General features: G+C 41.7%; 68 non-coding genes across 68 annotated transcripts; 25 read left to right on the plus strand and 43 right to left on the minus strand.

The window, feature by feature from the left end:
* Positions 1-188: 188 nt before the first annotated feature.
* On the minus strand, positions 189-284 carry Trnay-gua. Its single transcript has 2 exons — positions 248-284; positions 189-224 (listed from the first exon to the last, which is right to left on the minus strand). It is a non-coding gene; the product is annotated as a tRNA-Tyr (tRNA).
* A 171-nt stretch (positions 285-455) lies between these two features.
* Trnaq-uug lies at positions 456-527 on the plus strand. The gene has a single exon. It is a non-coding gene; the product is annotated as a tRNA-Gln (tRNA).
* Positions 528-627: 100 nt separating this feature from the next.
* Positions 628-699, plus strand: Trnap-cgg. Its single transcript has one exon. It is a non-coding gene; the product is annotated as a tRNA-Pro (tRNA).
* A 308-nt stretch (positions 700-1007) lies between these two features.
* Trnar-ucg lies at positions 1008-1080 on the minus strand. The gene has a single exon. It is a non-coding gene; the product is annotated as a tRNA-Arg (tRNA).
* A 71-nt stretch (positions 1081-1151) lies between these two features.
* Positions 1152-1233, minus strand: Trnal-aag. The gene has a single exon. It is a non-coding gene; the product is annotated as a tRNA-Leu (tRNA).
* Positions 1234-1303: 70 nt separating this feature from the next.
* On the minus strand, positions 1304-1375 carry Trnap-ugg. Its single transcript has one exon. It is a non-coding gene; the product is annotated as a tRNA-Pro (tRNA).
* A 503-nt stretch (positions 1376-1878) lies between these two features.
* Positions 1879-1950, plus strand: Trnaq-uug. The gene has a single exon. It is a non-coding gene; the product is annotated as a tRNA-Gln (tRNA).
* Positions 1951-2050: 100 nt separating this feature from the next.
* Positions 2051-2122, plus strand: Trnap-cgg. The gene has a single exon. It is a non-coding gene; the product is annotated as a tRNA-Pro (tRNA).
* A 308-nt stretch (positions 2123-2430) lies between these two features.
* On the minus strand, positions 2431-2503 carry Trnar-ucg. The gene has a single exon. It is a non-coding gene; the product is annotated as a tRNA-Arg (tRNA).
* A 71-nt stretch (positions 2504-2574) lies between these two features.
* On the minus strand, positions 2575-2656 carry Trnal-aag. The gene has a single exon. It is a non-coding gene; the product is annotated as a tRNA-Leu (tRNA).
* Positions 2657-3039: 383 nt separating this feature from the next.
* Trnay-gua lies at positions 3040-3135 on the minus strand. Its single transcript has 2 exons — positions 3099-3135; positions 3040-3075 (listed from the first exon to the last, which is right to left on the minus strand). It is a non-coding gene; the product is annotated as a tRNA-Tyr (tRNA).
* Positions 3136-3306: 171 nt separating this feature from the next.
* Trnaq-uug lies at positions 3307-3378 on the plus strand. The gene has a single exon. It is a non-coding gene; the product is annotated as a tRNA-Gln (tRNA).
* A 100-nt stretch (positions 3379-3478) lies between these two features.
* Trnap-cgg lies at positions 3479-3550 on the plus strand. Its single transcript has one exon. It is a non-coding gene; the product is annotated as a tRNA-Pro (tRNA).
* A 308-nt stretch (positions 3551-3858) lies between these two features.
* Trnar-ucg lies at positions 3859-3931 on the minus strand. The gene has a single exon. It is a non-coding gene; the product is annotated as a tRNA-Arg (tRNA).
* Positions 3932-4002: 71 nt separating this feature from the next.
* Positions 4003-4084, minus strand: Trnal-aag. The gene has a single exon. It is a non-coding gene; the product is annotated as a tRNA-Leu (tRNA).
* A 383-nt stretch (positions 4085-4467) lies between these two features.
* Positions 4468-4563, minus strand: Trnay-gua. Its single transcript has 2 exons — positions 4527-4563; positions 4468-4503 (listed from the first exon to the last, which is right to left on the minus strand). It is a non-coding gene; the product is annotated as a tRNA-Tyr (tRNA).
* A 171-nt stretch (positions 4564-4734) lies between these two features.
* Trnaq-uug lies at positions 4735-4806 on the plus strand. The gene has a single exon. It is a non-coding gene; the product is annotated as a tRNA-Gln (tRNA).
* A 100-nt stretch (positions 4807-4906) lies between these two features.
* Trnap-cgg lies at positions 4907-4978 on the plus strand. Its single transcript has one exon. It is a non-coding gene; the product is annotated as a tRNA-Pro (tRNA).
* Positions 4979-5286: 308 nt separating this feature from the next.
* Positions 5287-5359, minus strand: Trnar-ucg. The gene has a single exon. It is a non-coding gene; the product is annotated as a tRNA-Arg (tRNA).
* A 71-nt stretch (positions 5360-5430) lies between these two features.
* Trnal-aag lies at positions 5431-5512 on the minus strand. Its single transcript has one exon. It is a non-coding gene; the product is annotated as a tRNA-Leu (tRNA).
* Positions 5513-5582: 70 nt separating this feature from the next.
* Trnap-ugg lies at positions 5583-5654 on the minus strand. Its single transcript has one exon. It is a non-coding gene; the product is annotated as a tRNA-Pro (tRNA).
* A 236-nt stretch (positions 5655-5890) lies between these two features.
* Trnay-gua lies at positions 5891-5986 on the minus strand. The gene is made up of 2 exons: positions 5950-5986; positions 5891-5926 (listed from the first exon to the last, which is right to left on the minus strand). It is a non-coding gene; the product is annotated as a tRNA-Tyr (tRNA).
* A 171-nt stretch (positions 5987-6157) lies between these two features.
* Positions 6158-6229, plus strand: Trnaq-uug. Its single transcript has one exon. It is a non-coding gene; the product is annotated as a tRNA-Gln (tRNA).
* A 100-nt stretch (positions 6230-6329) lies between these two features.
* Positions 6330-6401, plus strand: Trnap-cgg. The gene has a single exon. It is a non-coding gene; the product is annotated as a tRNA-Pro (tRNA).
* A 308-nt stretch (positions 6402-6709) lies between these two features.
* On the minus strand, positions 6710-6782 carry Trnar-ucg. The gene has a single exon. It is a non-coding gene; the product is annotated as a tRNA-Arg (tRNA).
* Positions 6783-6853: 71 nt separating this feature from the next.
* Positions 6854-6935, minus strand: Trnal-aag. The gene has a single exon. It is a non-coding gene; the product is annotated as a tRNA-Leu (tRNA).
* A 70-nt stretch (positions 6936-7005) lies between these two features.
* On the minus strand, positions 7006-7077 carry Trnap-ugg. Its single transcript has one exon. It is a non-coding gene; the product is annotated as a tRNA-Pro (tRNA).
* Positions 7078-7580: 503 nt separating this feature from the next.
* On the plus strand, positions 7581-7652 carry Trnaq-uug. Its single transcript has one exon. It is a non-coding gene; the product is annotated as a tRNA-Gln (tRNA).
* Positions 7653-7752: 100 nt separating this feature from the next.
* On the plus strand, positions 7753-7824 carry Trnap-cgg. Its single transcript has one exon. It is a non-coding gene; the product is annotated as a tRNA-Pro (tRNA).
* Positions 7825-8132: 308 nt separating this feature from the next.
* Positions 8133-8205, minus strand: Trnar-ucg. The gene has a single exon. It is a non-coding gene; the product is annotated as a tRNA-Arg (tRNA).
* Positions 8206-8276: 71 nt separating this feature from the next.
* Positions 8277-8358, minus strand: Trnal-aag. Its single transcript has one exon. It is a non-coding gene; the product is annotated as a tRNA-Leu (tRNA).
* Positions 8359-8741: 383 nt separating this feature from the next.
* Positions 8742-8837, minus strand: Trnay-gua. The gene is made up of 2 exons: positions 8801-8837; positions 8742-8777 (listed from the first exon to the last, which is right to left on the minus strand). It is a non-coding gene; the product is annotated as a tRNA-Tyr (tRNA).
* A 171-nt stretch (positions 8838-9008) lies between these two features.
* On the plus strand, positions 9009-9080 carry Trnaq-uug. Its single transcript has one exon. It is a non-coding gene; the product is annotated as a tRNA-Gln (tRNA).
* Positions 9081-9180: 100 nt separating this feature from the next.
* Positions 9181-9252, plus strand: Trnap-cgg. The gene has a single exon. It is a non-coding gene; the product is annotated as a tRNA-Pro (tRNA).
* A 308-nt stretch (positions 9253-9560) lies between these two features.
* On the minus strand, positions 9561-9633 carry Trnar-ucg. Its single transcript has one exon. It is a non-coding gene; the product is annotated as a tRNA-Arg (tRNA).
* Positions 9634-9704: 71 nt separating this feature from the next.
* Positions 9705-9786, minus strand: Trnal-aag. Its single transcript has one exon. It is a non-coding gene; the product is annotated as a tRNA-Leu (tRNA).
* Positions 9787-9856: 70 nt separating this feature from the next.
* Positions 9857-9928, minus strand: Trnap-ugg. The gene has a single exon. It is a non-coding gene; the product is annotated as a tRNA-Pro (tRNA).
* A 236-nt stretch (positions 9929-10164) lies between these two features.
* Trnay-gua lies at positions 10165-10260 on the minus strand. The gene is made up of 2 exons: positions 10224-10260; positions 10165-10200 (listed from the first exon to the last, which is right to left on the minus strand). It is a non-coding gene; the product is annotated as a tRNA-Tyr (tRNA).
* Positions 10261-10431: 171 nt separating this feature from the next.
* Trnaq-uug lies at positions 10432-10503 on the plus strand. The gene has a single exon. It is a non-coding gene; the product is annotated as a tRNA-Gln (tRNA).
* A 100-nt stretch (positions 10504-10603) lies between these two features.
* Positions 10604-10675, plus strand: Trnap-cgg. The gene has a single exon. It is a non-coding gene; the product is annotated as a tRNA-Pro (tRNA).
* A 308-nt stretch (positions 10676-10983) lies between these two features.
* On the minus strand, positions 10984-11056 carry Trnar-ucg. Its single transcript has one exon. It is a non-coding gene; the product is annotated as a tRNA-Arg (tRNA).
* Positions 11057-11127: 71 nt separating this feature from the next.
* On the minus strand, positions 11128-11209 carry Trnal-aag. The gene has a single exon. It is a non-coding gene; the product is annotated as a tRNA-Leu (tRNA).
* Positions 11210-11279: 70 nt separating this feature from the next.
* Trnap-ugg lies at positions 11280-11351 on the minus strand. Its single transcript has one exon. It is a non-coding gene; the product is annotated as a tRNA-Pro (tRNA).
* A 236-nt stretch (positions 11352-11587) lies between these two features.
* Positions 11588-11683, minus strand: Trnay-gua. Its single transcript has 2 exons — positions 11647-11683; positions 11588-11623 (listed from the first exon to the last, which is right to left on the minus strand). It is a non-coding gene; the product is annotated as a tRNA-Tyr (tRNA).
* Positions 11684-11854: 171 nt separating this feature from the next.
* On the plus strand, positions 11855-11926 carry Trnaq-uug. Its single transcript has one exon. It is a non-coding gene; the product is annotated as a tRNA-Gln (tRNA).
* A 100-nt stretch (positions 11927-12026) lies between these two features.
* On the plus strand, positions 12027-12098 carry Trnap-cgg. The gene has a single exon. It is a non-coding gene; the product is annotated as a tRNA-Pro (tRNA).
* A 308-nt stretch (positions 12099-12406) lies between these two features.
* Trnar-ucg lies at positions 12407-12479 on the minus strand. The gene has a single exon. It is a non-coding gene; the product is annotated as a tRNA-Arg (tRNA).
* A 71-nt stretch (positions 12480-12550) lies between these two features.
* Trnal-aag lies at positions 12551-12632 on the minus strand. The gene has a single exon. It is a non-coding gene; the product is annotated as a tRNA-Leu (tRNA).
* Positions 12633-12702: 70 nt separating this feature from the next.
* Trnap-ugg lies at positions 12703-12774 on the minus strand. The gene has a single exon. It is a non-coding gene; the product is annotated as a tRNA-Pro (tRNA).
* A 236-nt stretch (positions 12775-13010) lies between these two features.
* Trnay-gua lies at positions 13011-13106 on the minus strand. Its single transcript has 2 exons — positions 13070-13106; positions 13011-13046 (listed from the first exon to the last, which is right to left on the minus strand). It is a non-coding gene; the product is annotated as a tRNA-Tyr (tRNA).
* Positions 13107-13277: 171 nt separating this feature from the next.
* Positions 13278-13349, plus strand: Trnaq-uug. The gene has a single exon. It is a non-coding gene; the product is annotated as a tRNA-Gln (tRNA).
* Positions 13350-13449: 100 nt separating this feature from the next.
* Trnap-cgg lies at positions 13450-13521 on the plus strand. The gene has a single exon. It is a non-coding gene; the product is annotated as a tRNA-Pro (tRNA).
* Positions 13522-13829: 308 nt separating this feature from the next.
* Positions 13830-13902, minus strand: Trnar-ucg. The gene has a single exon. It is a non-coding gene; the product is annotated as a tRNA-Arg (tRNA).
* A 71-nt stretch (positions 13903-13973) lies between these two features.
* Trnal-aag lies at positions 13974-14055 on the minus strand. Its single transcript has one exon. It is a non-coding gene; the product is annotated as a tRNA-Leu (tRNA).
* Positions 14056-14125: 70 nt separating this feature from the next.
* On the minus strand, positions 14126-14197 carry Trnap-ugg. Its single transcript has one exon. It is a non-coding gene; the product is annotated as a tRNA-Pro (tRNA).
* Positions 14198-14700: 503 nt separating this feature from the next.
* On the plus strand, positions 14701-14772 carry Trnaq-uug. The gene has a single exon. It is a non-coding gene; the product is annotated as a tRNA-Gln (tRNA).
* Positions 14773-14872: 100 nt separating this feature from the next.
* Trnap-cgg lies at positions 14873-14944 on the plus strand. Its single transcript has one exon. It is a non-coding gene; the product is annotated as a tRNA-Pro (tRNA).
* Positions 14945-15252: 308 nt separating this feature from the next.
* On the minus strand, positions 15253-15325 carry Trnar-ucg. The gene has a single exon. It is a non-coding gene; the product is annotated as a tRNA-Arg (tRNA).
* Positions 15326-15396: 71 nt separating this feature from the next.
* On the minus strand, positions 15397-15478 carry Trnal-aag. Its single transcript has one exon. It is a non-coding gene; the product is annotated as a tRNA-Leu (tRNA).
* A 70-nt stretch (positions 15479-15548) lies between these two features.
* Trnap-ugg lies at positions 15549-15620 on the minus strand. The gene has a single exon. It is a non-coding gene; the product is annotated as a tRNA-Pro (tRNA).
* A 236-nt stretch (positions 15621-15856) lies between these two features.
* Trnay-gua lies at positions 15857-15952 on the minus strand. The gene is made up of 2 exons: positions 15916-15952; positions 15857-15892 (listed from the first exon to the last, which is right to left on the minus strand). It is a non-coding gene; the product is annotated as a tRNA-Tyr (tRNA).
* A 171-nt stretch (positions 15953-16123) lies between these two features.
* Positions 16124-16195, plus strand: Trnaq-uug. Its single transcript has one exon. It is a non-coding gene; the product is annotated as a tRNA-Gln (tRNA).
* Positions 16196-16295: 100 nt separating this feature from the next.
* Trnap-cgg lies at positions 16296-16367 on the plus strand. Its single transcript has one exon. It is a non-coding gene; the product is annotated as a tRNA-Pro (tRNA).
* Positions 16368-16675: 308 nt separating this feature from the next.
* On the minus strand, positions 16676-16748 carry Trnar-ucg. The gene has a single exon. It is a non-coding gene; the product is annotated as a tRNA-Arg (tRNA).
* A 71-nt stretch (positions 16749-16819) lies between these two features.
* Positions 16820-16901, minus strand: Trnal-aag. Its single transcript has one exon. It is a non-coding gene; the product is annotated as a tRNA-Leu (tRNA).
* A 70-nt stretch (positions 16902-16971) lies between these two features.
* Positions 16972-17043, minus strand: Trnap-ugg. Its single transcript has one exon. It is a non-coding gene; the product is annotated as a tRNA-Pro (tRNA).
* A 236-nt stretch (positions 17044-17279) lies between these two features.
* On the minus strand, positions 17280-17375 carry Trnay-gua. The gene is made up of 2 exons: positions 17339-17375; positions 17280-17315 (listed from the first exon to the last, which is right to left on the minus strand). It is a non-coding gene; the product is annotated as a tRNA-Tyr (tRNA).
* Positions 17376-17546: 171 nt separating this feature from the next.
* Positions 17547-17618, plus strand: Trnaq-uug. The gene has a single exon. It is a non-coding gene; the product is annotated as a tRNA-Gln (tRNA).
* Positions 17619-17693: the final 75 nt, after the last annotated feature.

Below are 17693 nucleotides of genomic sequence, written 5' to 3' on the forward strand. Positions count from 1 at the left end.
TAATTGTGTCCCATTTTTGAGCTATACATTTCATATTTACACGGTGATGTTGTCAACTTTCCGTTGTAGATATGCGTACCCCAATAGTACATGTTGGATTTTCCATTACTACACTCTATTTTGAATATACATGACTATCAGCTTTATCTATTTTCTGTTGCCCACTCAATGCGTAATCACAAGTGCTCTCCTTCGAGCCGGAGTTGAACCAGCGACCTATGGATTCCTTGCATTTTACATCGTGTCACTACAGTCCACCGCTCTACCAACTGAGCTATCGAAGGTTGTTTTATTTCCGTCGAACATCGCAATATAGTCCATTAACATGCACCAAAAGATCATGTTTTAAATCATCGAAATCACTGAGTTGAAGGAATCAGCACATGGCCCTAAATTCCACCAAATTTAACGACAAATTTACATTGTAGTAGCAGTGCTGGTGACATCCGTTGGAAGGTTCCATGGTGTAATGGTTATCACATCAGACTTTGACTCTGATAATCTGAGTTCGATTCTCAGTGGGACCTTTTTTAATCCAATTTCTATCAATCGTGTTTATTTTTATGCACGACATTTGGATTGTAATAATAATAAAATAATTTTCGAATCAATAATGAAAGATAATAGGGCTCATTGGTCTAGTAGTATGATACTTGCTTCGGGTGTAAGTGATCCCGGGTTCAATTCCCGGATGGGCCCCAATTGTTTTACTTTTGGCACCGATCCCTGCCATTAGACACATCATGTGTTCTAAGGTACAGTCACGAGTCCCAAATGTTTTTTCCTAAGGAAATACCACAGCTTAATTTGGTATAGGGAATAGAGATCGTACGATAGGGATTCATTGATTCCACTCCTTAGACCAATTTTTTGGGCGGGAACCTCGGATGTTCTCTTTGATGTGTACTTTGGCTTACAACCAGGAGCAATTGCAAATGGATTGCTAATTCTTTGTTTGTAAATTTTCGCGCGCGCATTTCGAAATAGCCAAAATAACCGTTTGCGAGTGATCGTAGCAGGACTCGAACCTGCAATCTTCGGATCCGAAGTCCGACGCCTTATCCATTAGGCCACACGACCATTTACGTTGCCCGTAAGTGCACAATCACCGATTCCTTGCTATGCTACAACAGTTTGAGCAAAATTGACGTTGGCAGCGATGGGATTCGAACCCATGCCCCCGAAGAGACTGGTGCCTTAAACCAGCGCCTTGGGCCGCTCGGCCACGCTACCACATTTGCAATGTTAACATTCATCTAAGTAATACAATAAGAGGTTTACCATCTCAGCTGAAATATTGTAGGGGCTCATCCGGGATTTGAACCCGGGGCCTCTTACACCCAAAGCAAGAATCATACCACTAGACCAATGAGCCACGCAACTTTTCTAACACCGTTTGTTGCCGGCTACAATTACTAACCATTAATTGTGTCCCATTTTTGAGCTATACATTTCATATTTACACGGTGATGTTGTCAACTTTCCGTTGTAGATATGCGTACCCCAATAGTACATGTTGGATTTTCCATTACTACACTCTATTTTGAATATACATGACTATCAGCTTTATCTATTTTCTGTTGCCCACTCAATGCGTAATCACAAGTGCTCTCCTTCGAGCCGGAGTTGAACCAGCGACCTATGGATTCCTTGCATTTTACATCGTCTCACTACAGTCCACCGCTCTACCAACTGAACTATCAAAGGTTGTTTTATTTCCGTCGAACATCGCAATATATTCCATTAACATGCACCAAAAGATCATGTTTTAAATCATCGAAATCACTGAGTTGAAGGAATCAGCACATGGCCCTAAATTCCACCAAATTTAACGACAAATTTACATTGTAGTAGCAGTGCTGGTGACATCCGTTGGAAGGTTCCATGGTGTAATGGTTATCACATCAGACTTTGACTCTGATAATCTGAGTTCGATTCTCAGTGGGACCTTTTTTAATCCAATTTCTATCAATCGTGTTTATTTTTATGCACGACATTTGGATTGTAATAATAATAAAATAATTTTCGAATCAATAATGAAAGATAATAGGGCTCATTGGTCTAGTAGTATGATACTTGCTTCGGGTGTAAGTGATCCCGGGTTCAATTCCCGGATGGGCCCCAATTGTTTTACTTTTGGCACCGATCCCTGCCATTAGACACATCATGTGTTCTAAGGTACAGTCACGAGTCCCAAATGTTTTTTCCTAAGGAAATACCACAGCTTAATTTGGTATAGGGAATAGAGATCGTACGATAGGGATTCATTGATTCCACTCCTTAGACCAATTTTTTGGGCGGGAACCTCGGATGTTCTCTTTGATGTGTACTTTGGCTTACAACCAGGAGCAATTGCAAATGGATTGCTAATTCTTTGTTTGTAAATTTTCGCGCGCGCATTTCGAAATAGCCAAAATAACCGTTTGCGAGTGATCGTAGCAGGACTCGAACCTGCAATCTTCGGATCCGAAGTCCGACGCCTTATCCATTAGGCCACACGACCATTAACGTTGCCCGTAAGTGCACAATCACCGATTCCTTGCTATGCTACAACAGTTTGAGCAAAATTGACGTTGGCAGCGATGGGATTCGAACCCATGCCCCCGAAGAGACTGGTGCCTTAAACCAGCGCCTTGGACCGCTCGGCCACGCTACCACATTTGCAATGTTAACATTCATCTAAGTAATACAATAAGAGGTTTACCATCTCAGCTGAAATATTGTAGGGGCTCATCCGGGATTTGAACCCGGATAAATCACTCTTACACCCAAAGCAAGAATCATACCACTAGACCAATGAGCCACGCAACTTTTCTAACACCGTTTGTTGCCGGCTACAATTACTAACCATTAATTGTGTCCCATTTTTGAGCTATACATTTCATATTTACACCGTGATGTTGTCAACTTTCCGTTGTAGATATGCGTACCCCAATAGTACATGTTGGATTTTCCATTACTACACTCTATTTTGAATATACATGACTATCAGCTTTATCTATTTTCTGTTGCCCACTCAATGCGTAATCACAAGTGCTCTCCTTCGAGCCGGAGTTGAACCAGCGACCTATGGATTCCTTGCATTTTACATCGTGTCACTACAGTCCACCGCTCTACCAACTGAGCTATCGAAGGTTGTTTTATTTCCGTCGAACATCGCAATATAGTCCATTAACATGCACCAAAAGATCATGTTTTAAATCATCGAAATCACTGAGTTGAAGGAATCAGCACATGGCCCTAAATTCCACCAAATTTAACGACAAATTTACATTGTAGTAGCAGTGCTGGTGACATCCGTTGGAAGGTTCCATGGTGTAATGGTTTTCACATCAGACTTTGACTCTGATAATCTGAGTTCGATTCTCAGTGGGACCTTTTTTAATCCAATTTCTATCAATCGTGTTTATTTTTATGCACGACATTTGGATTGTAATAATAATAAAATAATTTTCGAATCAATAATGAAAGATAATAGGGCTCATTGGTCTAGTAGTATGATACTTGCTTCGGGTGTAAGTGATCCCGGGTTCAATTCCCGGATGGGCCCCAATTGTTTTACTTTTGGCACCGATCCCTGCCATTAGACACATCATGTGTTCTAAGGTACAGTCACGAGTCCCAAATGTTTTTTCCTAAGGAAATACCACAGCTTAATTTGGTATAGGGAATAGAGATCGTACGATAGGGATTCATTGATTCCACTCCTTAGACCAATTTTTTGGCCGGGAACCTCGGATGTTCTCTTTGATGTGTACTTTGGCTTACAACCAGGAGCAATTGCAAATGGATTGCTAATTCTTTGTTTGTAAATTTTCGCGCGCGCATTTCGAAATAGCCAAAATAACCGTTTGCGAGTGATCGTAGCAGGACTCGAACCTGCAATCTTCGGATCCGAAGTCCGACGCCTTATCCATTAGGCCACACGACCATTAACGTTGCCCGTAAGTGCACAATCACCGATTCCTTGCTATGCTACAACAGTTTGAGCAAAATTGACGTTGGCAGCGATGGGATTCGAACCCATGCCCCCGAAGAGACTGGTGCCTTAAACCAGCGCCTTGGACCGCTCGGCCACGCTACCACATTTGCAATGTTAACATTCATCTAAGTAATACAATAAGAGGTTTACCATCTCAGCTGAAATATTGTAGGGGCTCATCCGGGATTTGAACCCGGATAAATCACTCTTACACCCAAAGCAAGAATCATACCACTAGACCAATGAGCCACGCAACTTTTCTAACACCGTTTGTTGCCGGCTACAATTACTAACCATTAATTGTGTCCCATTTTTGAGCTATACATTTCATATTTACACGGTGATGTTGTCAACTTTCCGTTGTAGATATGCGTACCCCAATAGTACATGTTGGATTTTCCATTACTACACTCTATTTTGAATATACATGACTATCAGCTTTATCTATTTTCTGTTGCCCACTCAATGCGTAATCACAAGTGCTCTCCTTCGAGCCGGAGTTGAACCAGCGACCTATGGATTCCTTGCATTTTACATCGTGTCACTACAGTCCACCGCTCTACCAACTGAGCTATCGAAGGTTGTTTTATTTCCGTCGAACATCGCAATATAGTCCATTAACATGCACCAAAAGATCATGTTTTAAATCATCGAAATCACTGAGTTGAAGGAATCAGCACATGGCCCTAAATTCCACCAAATTTAACGACAAATTTACATTGTAGTAGCAGTGCTGGTGACATCCGTTGGAAGGTTCCATGGTGTAATGGTTATCACATCAGACTTTGACTCTGATAATCTGAGTTCGATTCTCAGTGGGACCTTTTTTAATCCAATTTCTATCAATCGTGTTTATTTTTATGCACGAAATTTGGATTGTAATAATAATAAAATAATTTTCGAATCAATAATGAAAGATAATAGGGCTCATTGGTCTAGTAGTATGATACTTGCTTCGGGTGTAAGTGATCCCGGGTTCAATTCCCGGATGGGCCCCAATTGTTTTACTTTTGGCACCGATCCCTGCCATTAGACACATCATGTGTTCTAAGGTACAGTCACGAGTCCCAAATGTTTTTTCCTAAGGAAATACCACAGCTTAATTTGGTATAGGGAATAGAGATCGTACGATAGGGATTCATTGATTCCACTCCTTAGACCAATTTTTTGGGCGGGAACCTCGGATGTTCTCTTTGATGTGTACTTTGGCTTACAACCAGGAGCAATTGCAAATGGATTGCTAATTCTTTGTTTGTAAATTTTCGCGCGCGCATTTCGAAATAGCCAAAATAACCGTTTGCGAGTGATCGTAGCAGGACTCGAACCTGCAATCTTCGGATCCGAAGTCCGACGCCTTATCCATTAGGCCACACGACCATTAACGTTGCCCGTAAGTGCACAATCACCGATTCCTTGCTATGCTACAACAGTTTGAGCAAAATTGACGTTGGCAGCGATGGGATTCGAACCCATGCCCCCGAAGAGACTGGTGCCTTAAACCAGCGCCTTGGACCGCTCGGCCACGCTACCACATTTGCAATGTTAACATTCATCTAAGTAATACAATAAGAGGTTTACCATCTCAGCTGAAATATTGTAGGGGCTCATCCGGGATTTGAACCCGGGGCCTCTTACACCCAAAGCAAGAATCATACCACTAGACCAATGAGCCACGCAACTTTTCTAACACCGTTTGTTGCCGGCTACAATTACTAACCATTAATTGTGTCCCATTTTTGAGCTATACATTTCATATTTACACGGTGATGTTGTCAACTTTCCGTTGTAGATATGCGTACCCCAATAGTACATGTTGGATTTTCCATTACTACACTCTATTTTGAATATACATGACTATCAGCTTTATCTATTTTCTGTTGCCCACTCAATGCGTAATCACAAGTGCTCTCCTTCGAGCCGGAGTTGAACCAGCGACCTATGGATTCCTTGCATTTTACATCGTGTCACTACAGTCCACCGCTCTACCAACTGAGCTATCGAAGGTTGTTTTATTTCCGTCGAACATCGCAATATAGTCCATTAACATGCACCAAAAGATCATGTTTTAAATCATCGAAATCACTGAGTTGAAGGAATCAGCACATGGCCCTAAATTCCACCAAATTTAACGACAAATTTACATTGTAGTAGCAGTGCTGGTGACATCCGTTGGAAGGTTCCATGGTGTAATGGTTATCACATCAGACTTTGACTCTGATAATCTGAGTTCGATTCTCAGTGGGACCTTTTTTAATCCAATTTCTATCAATCGTGTTTATTTTTATGCACGACATTTGGATTGTAATAATAATAAAATAATTTTCGAATCAATAATGAAAGATAATAGGGCTCATTGGTCTAGTAGTATGATACTTGCTTCGGGTGTAAGTGATCCCGGGTTCAATTCCCGGATGGGCCCCAATTGTTTTACTTTTGGCACCGATCCCTGCCATTAGACACATCATGTGTTCTAAGGTACAGTCACGAGTCCCAAATGTTTTTTCCTAAGGAAATACCACAGCTTAATTTGGTATAGGGAATAGAGATCGTACGATAGGGATTCATTGATTCCACTCCTTAGACCAATTTTTTGGGCGGGAACCTCGGATGTTCTCTTTGATGTGTACTTTGGCTTACAACCAGGAGCAATTGCAAATGGATTGCTAATTCTTTGTTTGTAAATTTTCGCGCGCGCATTTCGAAATAGCCAAAATAACCGTTTGCGAGTGATCGTAGCAGGACTCGAACCTGCAATCTTCGGATCCGAAGTCCGACGCCTTATCCATTAGGCCACACGACCATTTACGTTGCCCGTAAGTGCACAATCACCGATTCCTTGCTATGCTACAACAGTTTGAGCAAAATTGACGTTGGCAGCGATGGGATTCGAACCCATGCCCCCGAAGAGACTGGTGCCTTAAACCAGCGCCTTGGGCCGCTCGGCCACGCTACCACATTTGCAATGTTAACATTCATCTAAGTAATACAATAAGAGGTTTACCATCTCAGCTGAAATATTGTAGGGGCTCATCCGGGATTTGAACCCGGGGCCTCTTACACCCAAAGCAAGAATCATACCACTAGACCAATGAGCCACGCAACTTTTCTAACACCGTTTGTTGCCGGCTACAATTACTAACCATTAATTGTGTCCCATTTTTGAGCTATACATTTCATATTTACACGGTGATGTTGTCAACTTTCCGTTGTAGATATGCGTACCCCAATAGTACATGTTGGATTTTCCATTACTACACTCTATTTTGAATATACATGACTATCAGCTTTATCTATTTTCTGTTGCCCACTCAATGCGTAATCACAAGTGCTCTCCTTCGAGCCGGAGTTGAACCAGCGACCTATGGATTCCTTGCATTTTACATCGTCTCACTACAGTCCACCGCTCTACCAACTGAACTATCAAAGGTTGTTTTATTTCCGTCGAACATCGCAATATATTCCATTAACATGCACCAAAAGATCATGTTTTAAATCATCGAAATCACTGAGTTGAAGGAATCAGCACATGGCCCTAAATTCCACCAAATTTAACGACAAATTTACATTGTAGTAGCAGTGCTGGTGACATCCGTTGGAAGGTTCCATGGTGTAATGGTTATCACATCAGACTTTGACTCTGATAATCTGAGTTCGATTCTCAGTGGGACCTTTTTTAATCCAATTTCTATCAATCGTGTTTATTTTTATGCACGACATTTGGATTGTAATAATAATAAAATAATTTTCGAATCAATAATGAAAGATAATAGGGCTCATTGGTCTAGTAGTATGATACTTGCTTCGGGTGTAAGTGATCCCGGGTTCAATTCCCGGATGGGCCCCAATTGTTTTACTTTTGGCACCGATCCCTGCCATTAGACACATCATGTGTTCTAAGGTACAGTCACGAGTCCCAAATGTTTTTTCCTAAGGAAATACCACAGCTTAATTTGGTATAGGGAATAGAGATCGTACGATAGGGATTCATTGATTCCACTCCTTAGACCAATTTTTTGGGCGGGAACCTCGGATGTTCTCTTTGATGTGTACTTTGGCTTACAACCAGGAGCAATTGCAAATGGATTGCTAATTCTTTGTTTGTAAATTTTCGCGCGCGCATTTCGAAATAGCCAAAATAACCGTTTGCGAGTGATCGTAGCAGGACTCGAACCTGGAATCTTCGGATCCGAAGTCCGACGCCTTATCCATTAGGCCACACGACCATTAACGTTGCCCGTAAGTGCACAATCACCGATTCCTTGCTATGCTACAACAGTTTGAGCAAAATTGACGTTGGCAGCGATGGGATTCGAACCCATGCCCCCGAAGAGACTGGTGCCTTAAACCAGCGCCTTGGACCGCTCGGCCACGCTACCACATTTGCAATGTTAACATTCATCTAAGTAATACAATAAGAGGTTTACCATCTCAGCTGAAATATTGTAGGGGCTCATCCGGGATTTGAACCCGGATAAATCACTCTTTCATCCAAAGCAAGAATCATACCACTAGACCAATGAGCCACGCAACTTTTCTAACACCGTTTGTTGCCGGCTACAATTACTAACCATTAATTGTGTCCCATTTTTGAGCTATACATTTCATATTTACACCGTGATGTTGTCAACTTTCCGTTGTAGATATGCGTACCCCAATAGTACATGTTGGATTTTCCATTACTACACTCTATTTTGAATATACAAGACTATCAGCTTTATCTATTTTCTGTTGCCCACTCAATGCGTAATCACAAGTGCTCTCCTTCGAGCCGGAGTTGAACCAGCGACCTATGGATTCCTTGCATTTTACATCGTGTCACTACAGTCCACCGCTCTACCAACTGAGCTATCGAAGGTTGTTTTATTTCCGTCGAACATCGCAATATAGTCCATTAACATGCACCAAAAGATCATGTTTTAAATCATCGAAATCACTGAGTTGAAGGAATCAGCACATGGCCCTAAATTCCACCAAATTTAACGACAAATTTACATTGTAGTAGCAGTGCTGGTGACATCCGTTGGAAGGTTCCATGGTGTAATGGTTTTCACATCAGACTTTGACTCTGATAATCTGAGTTCGATTCTCAGTGGGACCTTTTTTAATCCAATTTCTATCAATCGTGTTTATTTTTATGCACGACATTTGGATTGTAATAATAATAAAATAATTTTCGAATCAATAATGAAAGATAATAGGGCTCATTGGTCTAGTAGTATGATACTTGCTTCGGGTGTAAGTGATCCCGGGTTCAATTCCCGGATGGGCCCCAATTGTTTTACTTTTGGCACCGATCCCTGCCATTAGACACATCATGTGTTCTAAGGTACAGTCACGAGTCCCAAATGTTTTTTCCTAAGGAAATACCACAGCTTAATTTGGTATAGGGAATAGAGATCGTACGATAGGGATTCATTGATTCCACTCCTTAGACCAATTTTTTGGCCGGGAACCTCGGATGTTCTCTTTGATGTGTACTTTGGCTTACAACCAGGAGCAATTGCAAATGGATTGCTAATTCTTTGTTTGTAAATTTTCGCGCGCGCATTTCGAAATAGCCAAAATAACCGTTTGCGAGTGATCGTAGCAGGACTCGAACCTGCAATCTTCGGATCCGAAGTCCGACGCCTTATCCATTAGGCCACACGACCATTAACGTTGCCCGTAAGTGCACAATCACCGATTCCTTGCTATGCTACAACAGTTTGAGCAAAATTGACGTTGGCAGCGATGGGATTCGAACCCATGCCCCCGAAGAGACTGGTGCCTTAAACCAGCGCCTTGGACCGCTCGGCCACGCTACCACATTTGCAATGTTAACATTCATCTAAGTAATACAATAAGAGGTTTACCATCTCAGCTGAAATATTGTAGGGGCTCATCCGGGATTTGAACCCGGGGCCTCTTACACCCAAAGCAAGAATCATACCACTAGACCAATGAGCCACGCAACTTTTCTAACACCGTTTGTTGCCGGCTACAATTACTAACCATTAATTGTGTCCCATTTTTGAGCTATACATTTCATATTTACACGGTGATGTTGTCAACTTTCCGTTGTAGATATGCGTACCCCAATAGTACATGTTGGATTTTCCATTACTACACTCTATTTTGAATATACATGACTATCAGCTTTATCTATTTTCTGTTGCCCACTCAATGCGTAATCACAAGTGCTCTCCTTCGAGCCGGAGTTGAACCAGCGACCTATGGATTCCTTGCATTTTACATCGTGTCACTACAGTCCACCGCTCTACCAACTGAGCTATCGAAGGTTGTTTTATTTCCGTCGAACATCGCAATATACTCCATTAACATGCACCAAAAGATCATGTTTTAAATCATCGAAATCACTGAGTTGAAGGAATCAGCACATGGCCCTAAATTCCACCAAATTTAACGACAAATTTACATTGTAGTAGCAGTGCTGGTGACATCCGTTGGAAGGTTCCATGGTGTAATGGTTATCACATCAGACTTTGACTCTGATAATCTGAGTTCGATTCGCAGTGGGACCTTTTTTAATCCAATTTCTATCAATCGTGTTTATTTTTATGCACGACATTTGGATTGTAATAATAATAAAATAATTTTCGAATCAATAATGAAAGATAATAGGGCTCATTGGTCTAGTAGTATGATACTTGCTTCGGGTGTAAGTGATCCCGGGTTCAATTCCCGGATGGGCCCCAATTGTTTTACTTTTGGCACCGATCCCTGCCATTAGACACATCATGTGTTCTAAGGTACAGTCACGAGTCCCAAATGTTTTTTCCTAAGGAAATACCACAGCTTAATTTGGTATAGGGAATAGAGATCGTACGATAGGGATTCATTGATTCCACTCCTTAGACCAATTTTTTGGGCGGGAACCTCGGATGTTCTCTTTGATGTGTACTTTGGCTTACAACCAGGAGCAATTGCAAATGGATTGCTAATTCTTTGTTTGTAAATTTTCGCGCGCGCATTTCAAAATAGCCAAAATAACCGTTTGCGAGTGATCGTAGCAGGACTCGAACCTGCAATCTTCGGATCCGAAGTCCGACGCCTTATCCATTAGGCCACACGACCATTAACGTTGCCCGTAAGTGCACAATCACCGATTCCTTGCTATGCTACAACAGTTTGAGCAAAATTGACGTTGGCAGCGATGGGATTCGAACCCATGCCCCCGAAGAGACTGGTGCCTTAAACCAGCGCCTTGGACCGCTCGGCCACGCTACCACATTTGCAATGTTAACATTCATCTAAGTAATACAATAAGAGGTTTACCATCTCAGCTGAAATATTGTAGGGGCTCATCCGGGATTTGAACCCGGGGCCTCTTACACCCAAAGCAAGAATCATACCACTAGACCAATGAGCCACGCAACTTTTCTAACACCGTTTGTTGCCGGCTACAATTACTAACCATTAATTGTGTCCCATTTTTGAGCTATACATTTCATATTTACACGGTGATGTTGTCAACTTTCCGTTGTAGATATGCGTACCCCAATAGTACATGTTGGATTTTCCATTACTACACTCTATTTTGAATATACATGACTATCAGCTTTATCTATTTTCTGTTGCCCACTCAATGCGTAATCACAAGTGCTCTCCTTCGAGCCGGAGTTGAACCAGCGACCTATGGATTCCTTGCATTTTACATCGTGTCACTACAGTCCACCGCTCTACCAACTGAGCTATCGAAGGTTGTTTTATTTCCGTCGAACATCGCAATATATTCCATTAACATGCACCAAAAGATCATGTTTTAAATCATCGAAATCACTGAGTTGAAGGAATCAGCACATGGCCCTAAATTCCACCAAATTTAACGACAAATTTACATTGTAGTAGCAGTGCTGGTGACATCCGTTGGAAGGTTCCATGGTGTAATGGTTATCACATCAGACTTTGACTCTGATAATCTGAGTTCGATTCTCAGTGGGACCTTTTTTAATCCAATTTCTATCAATCGTGTTTATTTTTATGCACGACATTTGGATTGTAATAATAATAAAATAATTTTCGAATCAATAATGAAAGATAATAGGGCTCATTGGTCTAGTAGTATGATACTTGCTTCGGGTGTAAGTGATCCCGGGTTCAATTCCCGGATGGGCCCCAATTGTTTTACTTTTGGCACCGATCCCTGCCATTAGACACATCATGTGTTCTAAGGTACAGTCACGAGTCCCAAATGTTTTTTCCTAAGGAAATACCACAGCTTAATTTGGTATAGGGAATAGAGATCGTACGATAGGGATTCATTGATTCCACTCCTTAGACCAATTTTTTGGGCGGGAACCTCGGATGTTCTCTTCGATGTGTACTTTGGCTTACAACCAGGAGCAATTGCAAATGGATTGCTAATTCTTTGTTTGTAAATTTTCGCGCGCGCATTTCAAAATAGCCAAAATAACCGTTTGCGAGTGATCGTAGCAGGACTCGAACCTGCAATCTTCGGATCCGAAGTCCGACGCCTTATCCATTAGGCCACACGACCATTAACGTTGCCCGTAAGTGCACAATCACCGATTCCTTGCTATGCTACAACAGTTTGAGCAAAATTGACGTTGGCAGCGATGGGATTCGAACCCATGCCCCCGAAGAGACTGGTGCCTTAAACCAGCGCCTTGGACCGCTCGGCCACGCTACCACATTTGCAATGTTAACATTCATCTAAGTAATACAATAAGAGGTTTACCATCTCAGCTGAAATATTGTAGGGGCTCATCCGGGATTTGAACCCGGGGCCTCTTACACCCAAAGCAAGAATCATACCACTAGACCAATGAGCCACGCAACTTTTCTAACACCGTTTGTTGCCGGCTACAATTACTAACCATTAATTGTGTCCCATTTTTGAGCTATACATTTCATATTTACACGGTGATGTTGTCAACTTTCCGTTGTAGATATGCGTACCCCAATAGTACATGTTGGATTTTCCATTACTACACTCTATTTTGAATATACATGACTATCAGCTTTATCTATTTTCTGTTGCCCACTCAATGCGTAATCACAAGTGCTCTCCTTCGAGCCGGAGTTGAACCAGCGACCTATGGATTCCTTGCATTTTACATCGTGTCACTACAGTCCACCGCTCTACCAACTGAGCTATCGAAGGTTGTTTTATTTCCGTCGAACATCGCAATATATTCCATTAACATGCACCAAAAGATCATGTTTTAAATCATCGAAATCACTGAGTTGAAGGAATCAGCACATGGCCCTAAATTCCACCAAATTTAACGACAAATTTACATTGTAGTAGCAGTGCTGGTGACATCCGTTGGAAGGTTCCATGGTGTAATGGTTATCACATCAGACTTTGACTCTGATAATCTGAGTTCGATTCTCAGTGGGACCTTTTTTAATCCAATTTCTATCAATCGTGTTTATTTTTATGCACGACATTTGGATTGTAATAATAATAAAATAATTTTCGAATCAATAATGAAAGATAATAGGGCTCATTGGTCTAGTAGTATGATACTTGCTTCGGGTGTAAGTGATCCCGGGTTCAATTCCCGGATGGGCCCCAATTGTTTTACTTTTGGCACCGATCCCTGCCATTAGACACATCATGTGTTCTAAGGTACAGTCACGAGTCCCAAATGTTTTTTCCTAAGGAAATACCACAGCTTAATTTGGTATAGGGAATAGAGATCGTACGATAGGGATTCATTGATTCCACTCCTTAGACCAATTTTTTGGGCGGGAACCTCGGATGTTCTCTTTGATGTGTACTTTGGCTTACAAGCAGGAGCAATTGCAAATGGATTGCTAATTCTTTGTTTGTAAATTTTCGCGCGCGCATTTCGAAATAGCCAAAATAACCGTTTGCGAGTGATCGTAGCAGGACTCGAACCTGCAATCTTCGGATCCGAAGTCCGACGCCTTATCCATTAGGCCACACGACCATTAACGTTGCCCGTAAGTGCACAATCACCGATTCCTTGCTATGCTACAACAGTTTGAGCAAAATTGACGTTGGCAGCGATGGGATTCGAACCCATGCCCCCGAAGATACTGGTGCCTTAAACCAGCGCCTTGGACCGCTCGGCCACGCTACCACATTTGCAATGTTAACATTCATCTAAGTAATACAATAAGAGGTTTACCATCTCAGCTGAAATATTGTAGGGGCTCATCCGGGATTTGAACCCGGGGCCTCTTACACCCAAAGCAAGAATCATACCACTAGACCAATGAGCCACGCAACTTTTCTAACACCGTTTGTTGCCGGCTACAATTACTAACCATTAATTGTGTCCCATTTTTGAGCTATACATTTCATATTTACACGGTGATGTTGTCAACTTTCCGTTGTAGATATGCGTACCCCAATAGTACATGTTGGATTTTCCATTACTACACTCTATTTTGAATATACATGACTATCAGCTTTATCTATTTTCTGTTGCCCACTCAATGCGTAATCACAAGTGCTCTCCTTCGAGCCGGAGTTGAACCAGCGACCTATGGATTCCTTGCATTTTACATCGTGTCACTACAGTCCACCGCTCTACCAACTGAGTTATCGAAGGTTGTTTTATTTCCGTCGAACATCGCAATATAGTCCATTAACATGCACCAAAAGATCATGTTTTAAATCATCGAAATCACTGAGTTGAAGGAATCAGCACATGGCCCTAAATTCCACCAAATTTAACGACAAATTTACATTGTAGTAGCAGTGCTGGTGACATCCGTTGGAAGGTTCCATGGTGTAATGGTTATCACATCAGACTTTGACTCTGATAATCTGAGTTCGATTCTCAGTGGGACCTTTTTTAATCCAATTTCTATCAATCGTGTTTATTTTTATGCACGACATTTGGATTGTAATAATAATAAAATAATTTTCGAATCAATAATGAAAGATAATAGGGCTCATTGGTCTAGTAGTATGATACTTGCTTCGGGTGTAAGTGATCCCGGGTTCAATTCCCGGATGGGCCCCAATTGTTTTACTTTTGGCACCGATCCCTGCCATTAGACACATCATGTGTTCTAAGGTACAGTCACGAGTCCCAAATGTTTTTTCCTAAGGAAATACCACAGCTTAATTTGGTATAGGGAATAGAGATCGTACGATAGGGATTCATTGATTCCACTCCTTAGACCAATTTTTTGGGCGGGAACCTCGGATGTTCTCTTTGATGTGTACTTTGGCTTACAACCAGGAGCAATTGCAAATGGATTGCTAATTCTTTGTTTGTAAATTTTCGCGCGCGCATTTCGAAATAGCCAAAATAACCGTTTGCGAGTGATCGTAGCAGGACTCGAACCTGCAATCTTCGGATCCGAAGTCCGACGCCTTATCCATTAGGCCACACGACCATTAACGTTGCCCGTAAGTGCACAATCACCGATTCCTTGCTATGCTACAACAGTTTGAGCAAAATTGACGTTGGCAGCGATGGGATTCGAACCCATGCCCCCGAAGAGACTGGTGCCTTAAACCAGCGCCTTGGACCGCTCGGCCACGCTACCACATTTGCAATGTTAACATTCATCTAAGTAATACAATAAGAGGTTTACCATCTCAGCTGAAATATTGTAGGGGCTCATCCGGGATTTGAACCCGGGGCCTCTTACACCCAAAGCAAGAATCATACCACTAGACCAATGAGCCACGCAACTTTTCTAACACCGTTTGTTGCCGGCTACAATTACTAACCATTAATTGTGTCCCATTTTTGAGCTATACATTTCATATTTACACGGTGATGTTGTCAACTTTCCGTTGTAGATATGCGTACCCCAATAGTACATGTTGGATTTTCCATTACTACACTCTATTTTGAATATACATGACTATCAGCTTTATCTATTTTCTGTTGCCCACTCAATGCGTAATCACAAGTGCTCTCCTTCGAGCCGGAGTTGAACCAGCGACCTATGGATTCCTTGCATTTTACATCGTGTCACTACAGTCCACCGCTCTACCAACTGAGCTATCGAAGGTTGTTTTATTTCCGTCGAACATCGCAATATAGTCCATTAACATGCACCAAAAGATCATGTTTTAAATCATCGAAATCACTGAGTTGAAGGAATCAGCACATGGCCCTAAATTCCACCAAATTTAACGACAAATTTACATTGTAGTAGCAGTGCTGGTGACATCCGTTGGAAGGTTCCATGGTGTAATGGTTATCACATCAGACTTTGACTCTGATAATCTGAGTTCGATTCTCAGTGGGACCTTTTTTAATCCAATTTCTATCAATCGTGTTTATTTTTATGCACGACATTTGGATTGTAATAATAATAAAATAATTTTCGAATCAATAATGAAAGATAATAGGGCTCATTGGTCTAGTAGTATGATACTTGCTTCGGGTGTAAGTGATCCCGGGTTCAATTCCCGGATGGGCCCCAATTGTTTTACTTTTGGCACCGATCCCTGCCATTAGACACATCATGTGTTCTAAGGTACAGTCACGAGTCCCAAATGTTTTTTCCTAAGGAAATACCACAGCTTAATTTGGTATAGGGAATAGAGATCGTACGATAGGGATTCATTGATTCCACTCCTTAGACCAATTTTTTGGGCGGGAACCTCGGATGTTCTCTTTGATGTGTACTTTGGCTTACAACCAGGAGCAATTGCAAATGGATTGCTAATTCTTTGTTTGTAAATTTTCGCGCGCGCATTTCGAAATAGCCAAAATAACCGTTTGCGAGTGATCGTAGCAGGACTCGAACCTGCAATCTTCGGATCCGAAGTCCGACGCCTTATCCATTAGGCCACACGACCATTAACGTTGCCCGTAAGTGCACAATCACCGATTCCTTGCTATGCTACAACAGTTTGAGCAAAATTGACGTTGGCAGCGATGGGATTCGAACCCATGCCCCCGAAGAGACTGGTGCCTTAAACCAGCGCCTTGGACCGCTCGGCCACGCTACCACATTTGCAATGTTAACATTCATCTAAGTAATACAATAAGAGGTTTACCATCTCAGCTGAAATATTGTAGGGGCTCATCCGGGATTTGAACCCGGGGCCTCTTACACCCAAAGCAAGAATCATACCACTAGACCAATGAGCCACGCAACTTTTCTAACACCGTTTGTTGCCGGCTACAATTACTAACCATTAATTGTGTCCCATTTTTGAGCTATACATTTCATATTTACACGGTGATGTTGTCAACTTTCCGTTGTAGATATGCGTACCCCAATAGTACATGTTGGATTTTCCATTACTACACTCTATTTTGAATATACATGACTATCAGCTTTATCTATTTTCTGTTGCCCACTCAATGCGTAATCACAAGTGCTCTCCTTCGAGCCGGAGTTGAACCAGCGACCTATGGATTCCTTGCATTTTACATCGTGTCACTACAGTCCACCGCTCTACCAACTGAGCTATCGAAGGTTGTTTTATTTCCGTCGAACATCGCAATATAGTCCATTAACATGCACCAAAAGATCATGTTTTAAATCATCGAAATCACTGAGTTGAAGGAATCAGCACATGGCCCTAAATTCCACCAAATTTAACGACAAATTTACATTGTAGTAGCAGTGCTGGTGACATTCGTTGGAAGGTTCCATGGTGTAATGGTTATCACATCAGACTTTGACTCTGATAATCTGAGTTCGATTCTCAGTGGGACCTTTTTTAATCCAATTTCTATCAATCGTGTTTATTTTTATGCACGACATTTGGATTGTAATACTAATAAAATAATTT

This window comes from Daphnia pulicaria, chromosome 4 (genome assembly GCF_021234035.1).
Source record: "Daphnia pulicaria isolate SC F1-1A chromosome 4, SC_F0-13Bv2, whole genome shotgun sequence".
Classification (NCBI taxonomy): domain Eukaryota; kingdom Metazoa; phylum Arthropoda; class Branchiopoda; order Diplostraca; family Daphniidae; genus Daphnia; species Daphnia pulicaria.